This window comes from Rousettus aegyptiacus, unplaced genomic scaffold (genome assembly GCF_014176215.1).
Source record: "Rousettus aegyptiacus isolate mRouAeg1 unplaced genomic scaffold, mRouAeg1.p scaffold_m13_p_9, whole genome shotgun sequence".
NCBI lineage: Eukaryota > Metazoa > Chordata > Mammalia > Chiroptera > Pteropodidae > Rousettus > Rousettus aegyptiacus.
Genome location: NW_023416312.1, coordinates 66,711,931 through 66,727,631, shown reverse-complemented (window position 1 = coordinate 66,727,631; position 15,701 = coordinate 66,711,931). Strand labels below are relative to the sequence as shown.

Genomic DNA, 15,701 nt, shown 5'->3' with positions numbered 1-15,701 from the left:
GATCAGAAAATAATATAAAATTATAATGGTTTAAAGTAGAAGGATTATGGGTGACTTTTTTCTCTCCACTTTCAAACTTATTTTTATAAAGATAAATAATATATCTTCACATTCTTAAATGGTCAAAATGTGTCACAACCCTCCCCAGTGCAGCTTTATCTAATTTTCTCAACTCCATATAACATCCAGAAATCATTTCTCCATAATGCCAACAAAATAAATTTCAAGACTGACAGTGAACTAATACGCCTGCCAAGGTCCTTTTAAAAAGTCAAACAACAGGCCCCTATATTCATCTGAGTCAACATCTGGGGAAGCTGGAGAATGGGATGCCTCTTTGGACTAATTTATTTTAAATTGTGATGATACAGGAATCTGAAAAAAAGAACAATGACCCTTCCAATCTATGACAATGCAGGAAAGGAGACAAAGACTAAGTGAATGACATACTCCAGATTTTTCAGGGGGTCACTTTTCATTTTGTTTATTTTCCTTAATTAAAAATATATTTATTCATACGTGAGTGCTACATGAATAAATTATAGCAGATTGGTGTGTTTTTTTTTTAAATCAGGCATTTTAAAATAACTTTTTTTTTGGTTGGTGGTTACTTCTCTCCTAATACATAACACCCATCACCCTCCTTTCTCAAATTCCCTGACTGATAGGCTGAAATCAGGATGGTTCTGCTTCCAATGATTTTACAGACATATTTTTAATTAATTTGGGGTTTAAAAAAAGATAACCCATTACATTGATTTTTGTTTTTACATCATGGTAAGAATAATCTAAAAAAGCACTGATCTATATGAATGTCATTTACTTAAATGTTATATCTCTGATTTGTAAAATGCACTTGAGTTATTTTTAGCAATAAGAACACCCTTTTTAAAAAGTAGAAAGATAGAACTTGATCTTCCTGTCTAATGATATAACTTGGGTCTTCTAGGCGATTAATATAAATTGTAATTTACAGGTATTTGATTTCACTCTAATCCTCTGGTATACCTCAGCTATAACTCACAGCTATTTATGCAGTCACTGGACATGGTTATTTCAGTGTTGCATGTGTGTATTTCTTTTTTCCCTGGTGATTATAGAAAATAGCACAAGGCCCAAATCCTATTAGGTCTCTGGAAATTAAAGCATAGTGGTGTCATAGAAAAAGAACTGGACTTAGGAGCCAGGCCCAGCACAAAGACTTTAGTTTTTCTGTGAAAGGGGGCTAATCTATATTATTTTTGATACCATAATGCATTAATCACTGCCAATGTGGTTTCTTCTCCAAGAATATATAGGACAACGGCATGAGAACTCTCAGGGACACTGAAATGGCTTAAAGATTTCATCTGTGTAATTTTTCCAACTCAATGCCCACTGTTCCTTGTTTCCTTCTGCAGGCTCATTGATATAAGGATATAATAATTACAACATTAGCATAATAATCGCTTGACATGTGTATCCTGCTTCTCAGGTTACAAACCACTTTCCTATCTCCCTATTTGATCTTCAAAACAACCATGGTAATGTACTGTGGCAATTATGATCTGCATTTCACTGATAAGCAAACAGATGCCCAATCAGTTTGATCGGTTTGAAGTAGTCTGTCCAGTGCCTCAAAGAGATGGTCCTACAAACCAGGTATTCCAATCTCAGTTTTATTTCTGCCACCCTACATGACATCTTCTGTCGTATTTTTTCTTTGGCTCCCACCAATACAACCAGCCCTTTGAGTCACATGAGAAGTAAGAAACTCTGGGATGGGGCTTGTAGTAACAGAAGTAAATTAAAATGAATATCTTCAAACTGTTCCAATCAGATTCTAGGAAAAGAGAACATTGCTCACTCCCATATACCATTGGTGGGAGTGTAAAATGTCAGAGCCTTTTTGGAAGGCAAGTTGATGATACTTAAGAAATTTTTAAATGCACGTGCCTCTTGACCAAGAGATTTCAACTCAAGGAATTTTACTATGGATATACTCATAAAAACAGGTCAAGATATGTTCAAGTATTTTCACTGATGATGCTTATGTAAGAATGAAAAAAAATCTTACATAAAGGATAATCTAAATATCCCTCAATAAAGGAATTGCTAAATCAATTATGGTATATATATATAATTGAAATACTATTCATCAGCTAAAAAGAATCAAGCAGATACCTATGTATTGAAATAGAAACACACCTCGACCCATTCTTGAGCGAAAAAGTGACAGAACAGCTTGTATACTGTTATTTTTGTTAAAGAAATTGTGTGTGTTTGTGTCTGTGTGTTTAAACTGGAATTATACACACCAAACTGCTAATAGGGTAACTCTGGGAATTAAAAACGTGGGAAGGAAGACATGTGGTTATGTGTGTGTGGTCAGGGGCATTAACTATTTTCTTAATATACTTCTGCAATGTTTGTACTTTTTTACAATAAACATACATATACAGTATTTTGCACATAAGAAACATTAAAAAGGCAAAGATATAGCCTTCTTTGGATTAAGACAAAACAAACAAAAGAAAGAAACAAACAAAAAACACCCCAGCGATCTCAAAAGGGGTCTGAATTCCAGAGATTGGGGAAAGAAGAAAGCCCATGGCTACAACGTCATCATTCTCTTGGGTATTCAGAGTTATGGCCAGGGAATCAGGATACCCAAATTCTAGTCTAGCTTCTGGCTTGGAAACCTTGAGCAAGACACAAATTTCCCTGGGCTTTCTCCTCTGAGAAACTTACCCGGCCTATCTTGCCTGTGAAACTTACCCGGCCTATCTCCCTGGATGCCTAATGAACAACAAAGAATTTAACAGATTTCAGAACACATACCTCCTTAACTGACTTGGTGAGTCCCAATTTACATATGCTCCCTATATGATGGGACCTTGAGAATGGGGGACCTTCCTTCACTATAGTTTGCACCCTTTAGACACTTGCCCTGTAGAATCTACTAGCTTTCAGAAGCCCAAAGCCTCCACCCTCCTCCATTCCACTAGGAAGTTAGCAAAGGAAAAGCAGAAGACAATTAAGTGCAGGTGGCTCTGGATGAATTAGAATGAGAATTAGGAAGTTCCTCTCCTCTGACTTAATCTAAATTAGCCTCACTTATACTATACCATGGCCCTACATATCAAGACACCTTATTTAATTGAACTGATGCTCTGTTTGATGTGTCTCCTAGTGAATCACATTATATATCCCTTCTCCACATACTCTGATCACTACATTTTCCAAACCTAAGAGTAAATTATATTTTGAAAGTTAGTTTCATTGTTCTTCCCATTTTACCAGGAAAAAAAAGAGAGGAGAAAGTGGAGGACAAAATCTAAGGGACAAAGAACCAAGGAGAGAAATAGAACACCAAATCTTAATTTTTCTTTTGGACCGGCTGGACTATGATGATGTCATGCTTTCCCAGCTCATCTGTGATTGGCTGCTCAGTTCAGCATTTGCTGAGAGCTAAAGGCTGATTATTTGCCAGAGATACAAATCTTTTAGGGGAGCTTTGAATCATTGCTGCTTGTTGTGACAACCTGAGCAGTGTCTGTTCCCAATAAACACATAATGAGGTTGTCAGGAACGGAAGTGCCCCCATCCCTAGTCCCAACCATCCGAAGTGGTGAGCAATGAAACATTTCTCTCAGGAGGCAAAGGGGAAAAAATTACCAACAGGCACGGTGGAGATTCCATCAGCTAAATCCTGGAGAAAAATGTCCTCCTTGAGGAGTTCCTTACTTATCTGTAGGTCTCGCCTGAACCATCGTATTTGCTATAATTCAGAAATCTGCGGAACAGGTGGCAGAGGTGGGAGGCAACTCTGCAAAACCCTCCAGAAAAGCTAAAAAGAGGGAAGTGTGAGTGGAATGCTAAATCTATTAGGGAAAGGCACATTATTTCTCTTCATGTGATGCCATCATGGCATGATCCAGGAGTAACAGGGGGTATGTGTTAAAGATGGGACTGAAAAAATTAAAATTAGCTTGTGCTAAGGAAAAGCAGCCTGCTATTATTCAGGCTGTGAGGACAGACAGATAAAGCCAGCTGCAAAGTTAGCAGAAAACACTGTTTCTCCCAATGTCACACGATAGTTATAAAATGCCATAATAACCTCCACTCCCTTTGAGTTCTGCTTTTTAAAAATTAATTAATTTTAATTAGTTTCAAGTATACAGCACATTGGTTAGATATTTATATAGTTTATAAAATGATCTCCCTAACTAGTCCTTCTCTCCTCTGGTTTTCCACCTAGTAAATATATTAATGCTGTGTATTCCCTACGCTGTGCTTCACCTCCCACATCCCCATAACCATCTATCAACTACTAATTCGTACTTCTTTAACCCTTCACCCCATTCTCCCAGCCTTTCAACCCCTCTCCCCTCTGTCCGTCACCAAATTGTCCACTGTATTTGTGAGTCTGTTTTTGAACAGTTTGTCCTTTTTATACCTTAGATTCTACATATAAGTGAAATCATGGTATTTATCTTTCTCCATCTGACTTTATTTCACTCAGCATAATAACATCTAGGTCAATCCATGTCGTTCCAAATGGTAGGATTTCATTTTTTTAGTAGCTGAGTAATATTCCATTGTATACATGAACCATAACTTCTTTATCTAATAATCTGTTGATGGGCATTTAGGTTGCTTCCATATCTTGGCTATTGTAAATGGTGCTGCCATGAATATTGGGGTGCATAGATGTTTACAAATTATTGTTTTTTTTTTTTTTGGAATAAATACCCAGACGTGCAATTACTGGGTCAAAAGGTATATCAATTTTAAATTATTTGAGAAACCTCCATACTGTTTTCCATAGTGGCTGTACCAATTTGCAATCCCACCAGCTGTGTATGAGGGTTCCGTTTTCTCCACAGCCTCACCAATACTTGCTGTTCTTTGATTCACTGATGATAGCCATTCTGACAGGTGGAGTGACTACTGCTTTTTTACCAGTGATGCCCCAGATCTGCTTTGCTATTTTCATTTATCAAGAGGGATTCCCAATTGCTCAGTCACCCTCTCCTCATGACAATTTTCATATTCTAGTCAATACCTCCTTCTCCTGATCCTGCCTCAGAAACTGCAATCAATCCAGAATTTATTCCTGTTTCTTTAAACTTCCTCAGAATCACTCAGAGGGAACTGAAATGTTATGACATGTGTTCTCTCCTCCCTCTTTTCAATGCACTTTCTCAATAAATTTCATTATATTCTACTTTTAACCACCCACCCCTACACACAGAGATTCTAATTTAATTGATTAGCAAGAATCTGGATGTCAGGGTTTTAAAAAATCTCCTCAGGTACTAATGCGCAGCAGAGTTTGGGAACCACTGTGTTAGGGGTTTCATTGTTTAAGGATTCTCTTTCCTCCCTAGGCCATCTTTCTCAGAATGTCTGAATCACAAAGGGCCGGAAGGTAGAAATGGGGAATTCCCCCAAGGGGCAGGCATTTAAGTTTGGTCCTTTCTGAGGCTTCACTCAGTTTTTTAAAAATGTAATCCTCACCCTTTCTTGTCAGGAGCCATCTTAAGACTAGAGGTCCGCCATTATAAATTACCAGGAAGGTCACGTAGCCGGAAAGAACTTGTTCTTCTTTTTGCATAAGTCACTCAGCACCTTCTAACTAAGCAACAGGAAGCCGCAATACCCGCAGGACAGAACGACGCTGATGCCAGCTGGCCAATCAGATCATGCCATATACTCCTCTTTCCCTAATCAGCCCTACCCCTTTCTCTTATTTCCTGTATAAAAGCAACTGCTGCTCAGAATAAAATTTGAGGCTTGATCAGAACACTGTCTTGCCTCCACTCTTTTCTCTCGTCCGTGTTACCCCTCTTTTCTTTAGGTTGGGTTCTCCTCGGTTCTCCCACCAAATAACCGGTCCCGCGGGCGGGACACTTTCTGCTGTATGGTACGTTCAGCTTGAAAAAGAACATAGCTCTTTTCTTCCATGTGCGTAGCAAAATGTCGAAGACATTGACGATTTGAGTAAAATTGTAGCTGTATTCCTCTCTCCCCGTTTTTCCCCTTCCTAAACATGATTCAGTCACAATTCAAATTAAGTGGTCTCAAGTGTGAATTTAGAAACAAAGTTAATATGTGCACACAGGATTGCCTGACCATCACATACAAGTTTAACAGACACAGATCTCAGCTTGCTGTTGTTCCATATAATTAAGCACCTGTTGAGCCTCATAATCAATCCTTATTTTGTTATAATCCAGGAACTCATTACAGTCAATGTTCTCTGGTGTTTACTTGATCAGGTCACTTGTGGGGGAGGGGCATTCAAAACAGCTTGCCCCTCAGCCCACTTTTAATCATCAAAGGGAACACATTTCCTACTTAGCAAATAATAAACATGAATCAACTGATGAGTTTTAAAGGTCAGTTAAACAGAAGTTTAAAATATGTTCATATTGATTTTTAAAAGTTGTTTACCTCCCCCACACACACTCCTTATTTATTTCAGCTGCTATTATGGAAAATTTAACGAATTCTGACATGCTAGGCTAAAGTTTACTGCCAAACAAGAAAGAGAGCAGGTTGCTAGGCAAATTAATACTATAAACTTTGGAAAGTGACAGCCAGCTAGGGAGCATGCTAACATGTGGTTTTTAAGCACCACTCTAAGTGCACTTTGCATTCAAATGACCAGTATGCTAATTACAGCCCTTATCTGTTTGCTCAAGGCCTTAAGGGTCCCAGCAGCTCAGAGCACAGACTCCAGCCTGCAGTTTGACTGCAGGTTTTTTGAAATAATAACATGGCATTTCTTTAAACATTTTCAAATTCAAGCTTCTTACAAATCAAGATTGGCCGTTCCCCCATTCAGGGAATTAGTGAGGCTTAACCGTGTTCACTATGGAGCCGGCCCCTACAAAGCTCTGCTAACAAAGGCTTTGACTCTCACTTGAGCACTGCCTGTTGGGGCAGATTTCCATGGTAATTTGCCAGTTCTCTTTTGAAGATGTGGGGCATCTTCGTAAATGGGAGGGGTGTACTTTCCTATTAATCTTGGGATGTCGTTGACCCTTTTTAACTTTTGCCACCCATATAAGGCCAGAAAGGACTCTTAACCTGACGTTTTTTTTTTTTCATTTAAAGCAAACACCCCCTAATTCTGTTCTTAAGAGAGAGGTAGAGGGACAGAGCATTATTCTCCCTACACTACAGCTGAAATTATCCGACCTTTATCAAAGCTATTTTGGGGGGTAGGGAGCTGAGGATGTATTACTTCCCCCTGAGTTCTATTTGGATTTACCTGGTGTGGGGGGTGATGGTGAAAGTATCATGTTCCAGTTATACCGGACAGCCTTCAAATTCCTTAGATTTTTAGTACAATCTGAATCATCTAGAATCCCAAAAACAGCAACTTCAAATAATAATTTTTTTGCTATATTCTACTTTTAACCCCCCCCACACACACATACACACACAGAGCTATCAGATCGCTCTACAGTTTAAGACAGTGAATAGTGGACACGACAGAGGCCTGAACTATATTCTTAATTTGATCTTTCCTTTCCTCTGTTCTATCCTTCCTTTCAGGGACTTCTCCCAGCCAACCAGAGGCCCAAGGAGCTAAAGTTGCTGCCCCTTTCCTTCTTGAGTCTGGGAAGGAGAAAACCTGATTGACTTCTCAGTACAATCTTAGTGATTTTATTTACTGCTTCTTTTAGGTATCTGTATTTTAGGAGGATCTTTTTGTCACGGACAATGTTAGATTCAAAGGAATGGACTGTGGTTCTGGAAATGTAGAAGCCCACTGCAGACTATGGGAGAGAAGATGAGTGAGGGATATTTTTGGTGGAGAAATATTGCCAATCACACTGCTAAAGAGCCCTTCCACACACATGGTTCTGATGTGGACCACTGCCAGAGTTCTCATCCATCAGACAGTAATTAACTCCATGACTTCACAAGGCAGATCTTCATTCATACATGAAAGCAAGACTTTTCATCAACTCCAAGATGCTTAAGACAAAAATAGCACTTTTGGTTAAACAGAAATTTGAAATGCCTCCTGGTGTTTAAGATCCATAGCTTTCTGGCTAATTGCAATCTGATCATATTAGGAGTCAAGGACCATCACTTCATTACGGTATCTTTCTTTGCTGTGTTGCATTTTTACACATGCTGATTTAGGAGGCTGGGGGTGACAGTGGGGCTGAGGAGCAATCTCATAGCTACTTTAGCCGAGCCTTGGGATAATCAAGATTAAAATAGATTGACTAAATTGAAAAAAAAACACACTTTCTGATCTGGAGATTTTGATAGGCTACAAAATGCACTGCTTTATTTTAAAACAACATTGTCATTTTTAAACACTTAAAATCTTTTGTTTTAAAAATGACATTTAATGTTTTTCTAAAATTTAAGACTAGAGCTACCATACGACCCACGAATTCTTCTTCTGGGTATTTAGCTGAAAAATTTGAAAATACTTATTCATAATGATATATGTACATCTATGTTCATTGCAGCATTATTTGCAGTAGCCAAGACATAGAAACAACCTAAGTGTCCTTCACTGGATGATTATGAATAAAAATAATGTGATATATATATATATATATATATATAATGGAATAGTACTCAGCTATAAAAAAGATAAAATATTGCCATTTGTAACAACATGGATGGAGCTTGAAAAGATTATGCTAAGTGAAATAAGTCAGGAGGAAAAGGACAAGAACAGTATGATTTCACCCATGTGGGGGATATTAAATAAAAAACAAGAAATTAATAAACAAAACTAACAAACAAAAACAAACAAATAAAAAAACAAAACTCATAGATACAGATAACAGTATGGTAGTTATAAGAGGGGAAGGTGGTGGGGGAAGACAAAGGGTAAAGGGGATTGAATATATGATAATGGAAGGAGACAAGACTCTGGGCGGTGAGCACTATACAGTATACAGATGTCATATTATAAAGCTGTACACCTGAAATGTATATAATGTTACTAATGATGTTACCCCCCAAATTTAATCTTTAAAATCTTAAAAATGATACTTAAAAATAATTCAGCACTTAAAGACAAGTTAAATGCTTGCTATAACTTTTGGAAAACCTGCTTGTATGTAAAAAAAGAAATAACATAGTAGTCCTCCCCATCCATGGTTTTGTGTTCTGTGGTTTCAGTTACTCACAGTCAATCATAGTAAAAAAAATATTAAATAGAAAGTTCCAGAAATAAATTATTCATGTTTTAAATTGTACACCATTCTGAGAAGTATGATAAATTTTCACTCCTTCTTGCTCCATTCCACCTAAACATGAATCATTCCTTTATCCAGCTTATCCACACTATATACCCTATGTGTCCATTAGTCACTTAGTAGCTGTAGTCACCTTCGTTATCATGTAGACTGTCATGGTATCGCAGTACTTGTATTCAAGCAACCATTATTTTACTTAATAATGCCATATTCATGTAACTTTTATTACAGTATATTGTTATAATTGTTCTATTTTAGTATTATTGTTGTTAATGTATTCTCGTGCCTAATTTATTAATTTAACTATCACAAGTATGTATGTATAGGAAAAAATAGTATATATATAGGGTTCAGTACTATCTACGGTTTCAGGTATATCCACTGGGGGACTTCGAACACATTCCTGGTAGATAAGAGATGAGTACCGTAATCAAATAAATTTTCCTCAAAGGAGATTCTCTCCCTGGCCCATTTTGGATGAGCTCTGAGTCCAAAGCTGTTCTACACTGGCTCAGAGAAATTGACTAGGCCATTTACTCAATAGGCCATTTGTAAAGATCCTAGAGAAAGTAACAGTAGTTTTTCAAATAATTTACTGTGCCAAACCCACAAAAAAGGAAGGCACAAAAACAAAACAAAATAAAATCTCAGACAATCCCCTGAGTTAGTGAAGGGATAGTTTCAGAATTTATGAATCAGAAAGATAAATAAATTACAGAAAGGCTTAGAAGCTCAAAGACTCAGCTGCTGGACAAGGTAGTTTGAAAATACTACCTTGAAAATACTGGATGTGAACCATCCACGAGATTTACACCAGAGCTTATCATTTACTCTGCTAGAAAATGAGTGAGTGCCATGTATCCACATCACAGCAAGGTAGGCAGGCCTCAAGTAAGCAAACAGGAGGAGATATACTATCTGATGTACAGCTTGAGCTGAGGGTGGAATATGAAAATCATTAAGGACAGAAAGAGAATAGGCAGCAATGTTTAAAAGTTGCCTCACAATTGAGGCTAAACATCTATAGCCTATAATTAATTTTATTTTATTTAATTTCATTTTATTTCATGGCATGTCATGTCATCTCTTTTTATTTAATGGTCACTACTACTCTTAGAAAGACAAAAAAGAAAATTAAATCCAGTGAATCAGTGACTTCTTGTACATGTTATTTTACATGCAATGGAGTGATGCAGCTCTGAGCTAGTTTCCCTACAAATAAAGTCATATTGACCCAGTACCTGTGCTCTGGATGCTCACAAAGACAGGTAATCCAGGAAGCAATAGAAAAATGTATGCAAGAAATATTGGACAAACATTGTGCAGTATCATGTGGCCCCCTATGGATAGTTCATGGACATGTTTGAATGGACCCCAGTTAGTCAGTTCTCCAGCACACTATGGGGGTGTTGAGTGTTATATATCAAGGAATGAAATAATTCTTAACATGAAATTAATCAGGATGGGTACATATACAATCAAAAAGATAAAAATGGTTTCGAAGTTGCCTTTATCCATGTCATGGGTAAAAATTGACTGTCCATAAGTGAAATAAATAAGATCAGTACTTGATGGCAAGGCTGTTTTCGCAGCTACCTCTCTAGTGCCTAGAACTCTGCCAAGCATTTAGTGGTATGCAGTATTTATAAACCAAGTGAAAGACACGTTGTATAAAGAAAAGCATTAGTGTATGCAGTGGGAAAAGCATGAGGCAATTGTGGATATTGCCTGGGTGGAGAATACCTTCCCTGCTCACTGTGAAAAGCATAGTGTTGTACCTTCCAGAATGAAAGATTTATAGATGAAATCTTATATGCAGCAGCTGTTCAAAGAAACCAAGAATTGGCTGTCATGAAAATAAAGGAAGAATGAAAGACACAAACAAGATTGTAATTCATCAATTCAAATGTGTAGAGCATATTTAAGCTGTCAAAAGAAAGGAAGAAAGGTACCACTTAACGAAGGTATTAAGGAGAACAGAAAGGACTCATGTGAATATACCACAGAACAGAGAAAAAGACCAAAAACTAGCCTTATAACAAGTGAAAGAGGACATAGAATGAATAATGATTCAATCCTACAGGAGTGCAGCCTTTTTAAAAGTCAGCTTGCAGAGAAATGAATAAACTAATTTAGGTGAGCAGCAATTAATGAAGGCCTCATTAAAATAGCCATCAACAAGATCAGGTAAGGGACTGCTTAGTAAATGTAAGCCAACTGAAGCCAGCAGTCATGATATACCAACTCGTATGAAGGAAAGGACTAGTTATACTTTCTGTGCTGTATTCCAATTTATGGGAAAGAATGCCAAAAGCCATGACAAGAAAAACAAACAGGGAAATTTCATTAATTTGATCTACTCAATTCAGTTTTGTGGTAATCCCAGACCTAGGATGGAATAAAGATATTTTTTTTTTGCATTTCCTACCAAAGAACTCTTTGCTAGGCAAATTATTAGTGTTCACGTCAGACAAGATTTAGACAGTTTGAGAGAAGATAATTTATTTTAGTTATTGCTCTGGTATTAATTTGTATATCCATGTCCTAATTATCAGTATGCCTCATTCATTCAATGAATATTTTTATGAACACATATTACGTACCAGGAAACATGCTAGGCATCAAAGAAATAATCTGTATTCCTCGACAGCAAGAAGTACATAGATCACAGGGATCAGAGATGGAGGAGAGGCATTAGAGGGAAATATCACCCATTTAAAAAAACATTACAGTATGTCTATCCGATGTCTCAAGAAATGCTATATATTTGACATATGTAACTTGCATTTCTCCAAGCTTAGCAGCACAAGATTGCAAATGAATTCACCTTAATAGCAATACTTCAAGTAAAACTGGTTTCCTCTTGGCACAGTAGAGAACAACAGAAAAGCTTTTATTTTTTCCTTTTTTCCTCCAGCAAATTATGGTATCTTCTTTCCTCTAAACATCACAATGGCCAAATGGAGCAGCGTAATTCCAAGAAGAACCTGACTGAATCAGCCCCTGCTCCTCCACCCTGATCTCACACTGAAGGCCTTCTCTATAATTAGAAACTTTCTAAGAGCCACATGGTATCTATATGAAGCTTAGCTATCTAATACTCAGCATGCTCTGGAAGACATTTTGAAACTTTTTAAAATGTTAGGTCTCAGATTTCCGCAGGCCATACCTGGCCTTCATTACAAGTAAGATCATATACACTTTAATAACTCACATGTCACTGACTTATATCCCCAACTGTTTAACAGAGGGTCCTAGTCCCCCTTAATGTCTCCTCTATTATTTTTAATAAGTTTATTGTGGTAACATTGGATATAACAATTATATAATTTTCAGGTGTACATTATCATTTGATATATGTATAGTCTATTGTGTGTTTACCACCCAAAGTCCAGTTTCCTTCAGCTGCCATATATTTGATCTCATTTACCCATTTCGCCCTCCCCCTACCCCCTATATTTGACCTCCTTTACTCTGCCTACCTCCTCCCTTCTCCCCCACCCCCTACCCTCTGGTAACCACTAGTCTATAGTCCATGTCCATGAGTCTCTTTCTTTGTCCTGTTCATTTGTTGCTTTTAGGTTTAAATCCCACGTATAAGTGATATCATGTGATTTTCAACTTTTTCTGTCTGGGTTATTTCACTTAGTATGATTACCTCAAGGTCCATCTAGATTGTTGCAAGTGGTAGTATTTCATCTCCTCTTATGGCTGAGTAATATACCATTGTATATATGTACCACAGCTGCTTTAACCAATCATCTATTTTAGGACACTTCGGTTGCCTCCATGTCCTAGCCACTGTGAATAATGCTGCTATGAACATTGGTGTGCAAATATCTTTTCGGATATGAGTTTTCAAGTCTTTGGGGTAAATACCCAGTACAGAGATTGTTGTATCACCTGGTATATCAATTCTTAGTTTTTTGTGGAACCTCCATTCTGCTTTCCATAGTGGCTGTAACAATTTGCAGTCCCACCAGCCGTGTATGAGGGTTCCTTTTTCTCTGCATCCTCTACAACATTTGTTATACCTTGTTCTGTTGATTATAGATATTCTAACAGGTATGAGATGGTATCTCATTGTGGTTTTGATTTACATTTCCCTAATAGCTAGTGAGGTTGAACACCTTTTCATAGATTTGTTGGCCATTTGCATGTACTCCAGGGAGAAGTGTCCATTCATTTCCTCTGCCCGTTTTTTGATTGGATCATTTGGCTTTTTTTGTTATTATTGGGCCACATGAGTTCTTTGTATATTTTAGATATTAGGCCCTTATTGGAGGTATTATTTGCAAATATATTTTTTCATTCAGATGGTTGTCTTTACTTTATTGACAGTTTCTTTTGCTGAGCAGATGCTTTTTAGTTTGATGAAGTTCCATTCATTTATTTTAGCTTTTACTTCCATTGCCTTTGAGGTCAAATTCATAAAATCCTCTTTAAGTCCAAGGTCCTTAAGTTTTGTACTTATGTTTTCTCCTATGCATTTTGTTGCTTCAGATCTTATATTCAGGTCCTTAATAGCTTTCGAGTTAACTTTGGTGTGTGGTGACAGACAACAGTCTAGTTCCATTCTTTTGCAGGTGGCTTTCCAGTTTTCCCAGCACCAAAAAATGAAGACGTTTTCCTTCCTCCACAGTCTTTTTTGGCTTTTTTTGGTTAAAAATTATTTGCCCATATAAATATGGGTTTACTTCTGGACTCTCGATTCTGTTCCACTGGTCCATGTGTCTGTTTTGCTACCAATACCATGCTGTTTTGATTACTGTCACCTTGTAGTATAATTTGAAGTCAGGCAGAGTGATATCTCCAAACTCATTCTTTTCTCTCAGGATGGTTTTGGCAATTCGAGGTCTTTTGTGCTTCCATTCAAATCTGATGATTTTTTGTTCTGTTTATTTTAAAAATGCCGATAGGATTTTGACAGGAATTACATTAAATCTGTATAATGCTTTAGGTAATATGCTCATTTTAGCTATGTTGATTCTTCCAATCCAAGAACATGAAATATTTTTTTCATTTCCTTGTATCTTCTTTGATTTCTTTTAATAGAGTCTTGTAGTTTTCATTATATATGTCCTTCACATGTTTCATTAAATTTATTCCTAGGTATTTTATTCTTTTTGTTGCAATTGCAAAAGGAATTATTTTTCAACTTCTTTTTTTGACACTTCATTATTAGAGTATAGAAATGCTGTGGATTTTTGAACATCAATTTTTGTATCCAGAGAATTTACTGTATTTGCTTATTGTTTCTAGTAGTGTTCTTGTGGAGTCTTTAGGGTTTCCTATATAGAGAATAATGTCATCCGCAAATAGTGACAGTTTGACTTCTTCGTTGCCTTTTATATCTTTCTTTTATCTGATTGCATTTGCTAGGACCTCCAATGTTATATTGAATAACAGTTGCGATAGTGGAAAGACTTGTCTTATTTTTGATCTTAGAGCAAAAGGTTTAATTTTTCACCATTAAGTACATTGTTGGCTGAGAGTTTGTCATATATGGCCTTTATAATGTAAAGATACCCTCTATACTGATTTTGTTAAGTGTTTTGATAATAAATGGATGGTGTATCTTGTCAAAGGCCTTTTCTGCATCTATTGATATGATCATATGATTCTTATTTTTTAATTTGTTTACATGGTGTATCACATTACTCAATATGCATATGTTGAACAATCCCTGTGCTTTTCAGATGAAGCCCACTTGATCATGATATATAACCTTTTTAATATGTTTCTGTATTCGGATCGCTTGTATCTTATTTAGGATTTTTGCATCTGTGTTCATGAGAGATATTGTCACCCGCCTTGGTTGTTCATGGTGTTTAATAAACTATTTCTCCTCCTGGGCATAATGTAAGTGTATTCTGCTGTTCTTCCAGAAAGAAGATTATTACATAAAGGTCTCTCTTTGGCCTGCTGTAAAGAAGGCGATTTTCTTTTGTTTTCCAGTAGGTGGCGTCTAAGTTTCTTGGATCCTTGCTTTATATAAAGCCTTATTAATGTCTTTTTTTTTTTCTTGTGGATATTTAAACACACTTGCTAACCTCAGTTTCAGTCTCTGTCAGTGTCAGCGACAGTCTTGGGAGTGTTTGCTCAGATTCCCCTGGGGCTCTGCGGTGTTTATTCTTGGAGGGTATGGTGGGGAGCAGCCCTCTGGGTTTGGAGTTGGGGGCTGCATCTCAGCCTTGGTTTTGTAACCAGGGCTGGCAAAAATCAACTGTTGTTTCTCTTTAGTCCTGTTCCAATTCTCTGTTTTCTGCCTTGATGCCTGGGCCCAGCCGCTGGGTGAGTGGAACTCACAACACTCCAGGGTGGGCTGTTCAGCGAACTCGCCACACCTTCGGTCATCCTCCTCCTACTGCAGGGAGCTCTGAAGGCTATGAGAGGCAGTTTCTTTATTTCTCCTAGTCTACTGCCCAACTTCTGGGGTTCTGACCTGTGGTAGCTCTTATGAGCAGATCCCATACT

General features: G+C 37.3%; 1 protein-coding gene across 3 annotated transcripts in view; it reads right to left on the bottom strand.

Moving 5' to 3' along the window:
- Positions 1-15,701, bottom strand: part of PAK3 (p21 (RAC1) activated kinase 3) — a 281,213-nt gene that overhangs the window by 135,562 nt on the left and 129,950 nt on the right. The gene's annotated exons all lie outside the window — the stretch shown is intronic.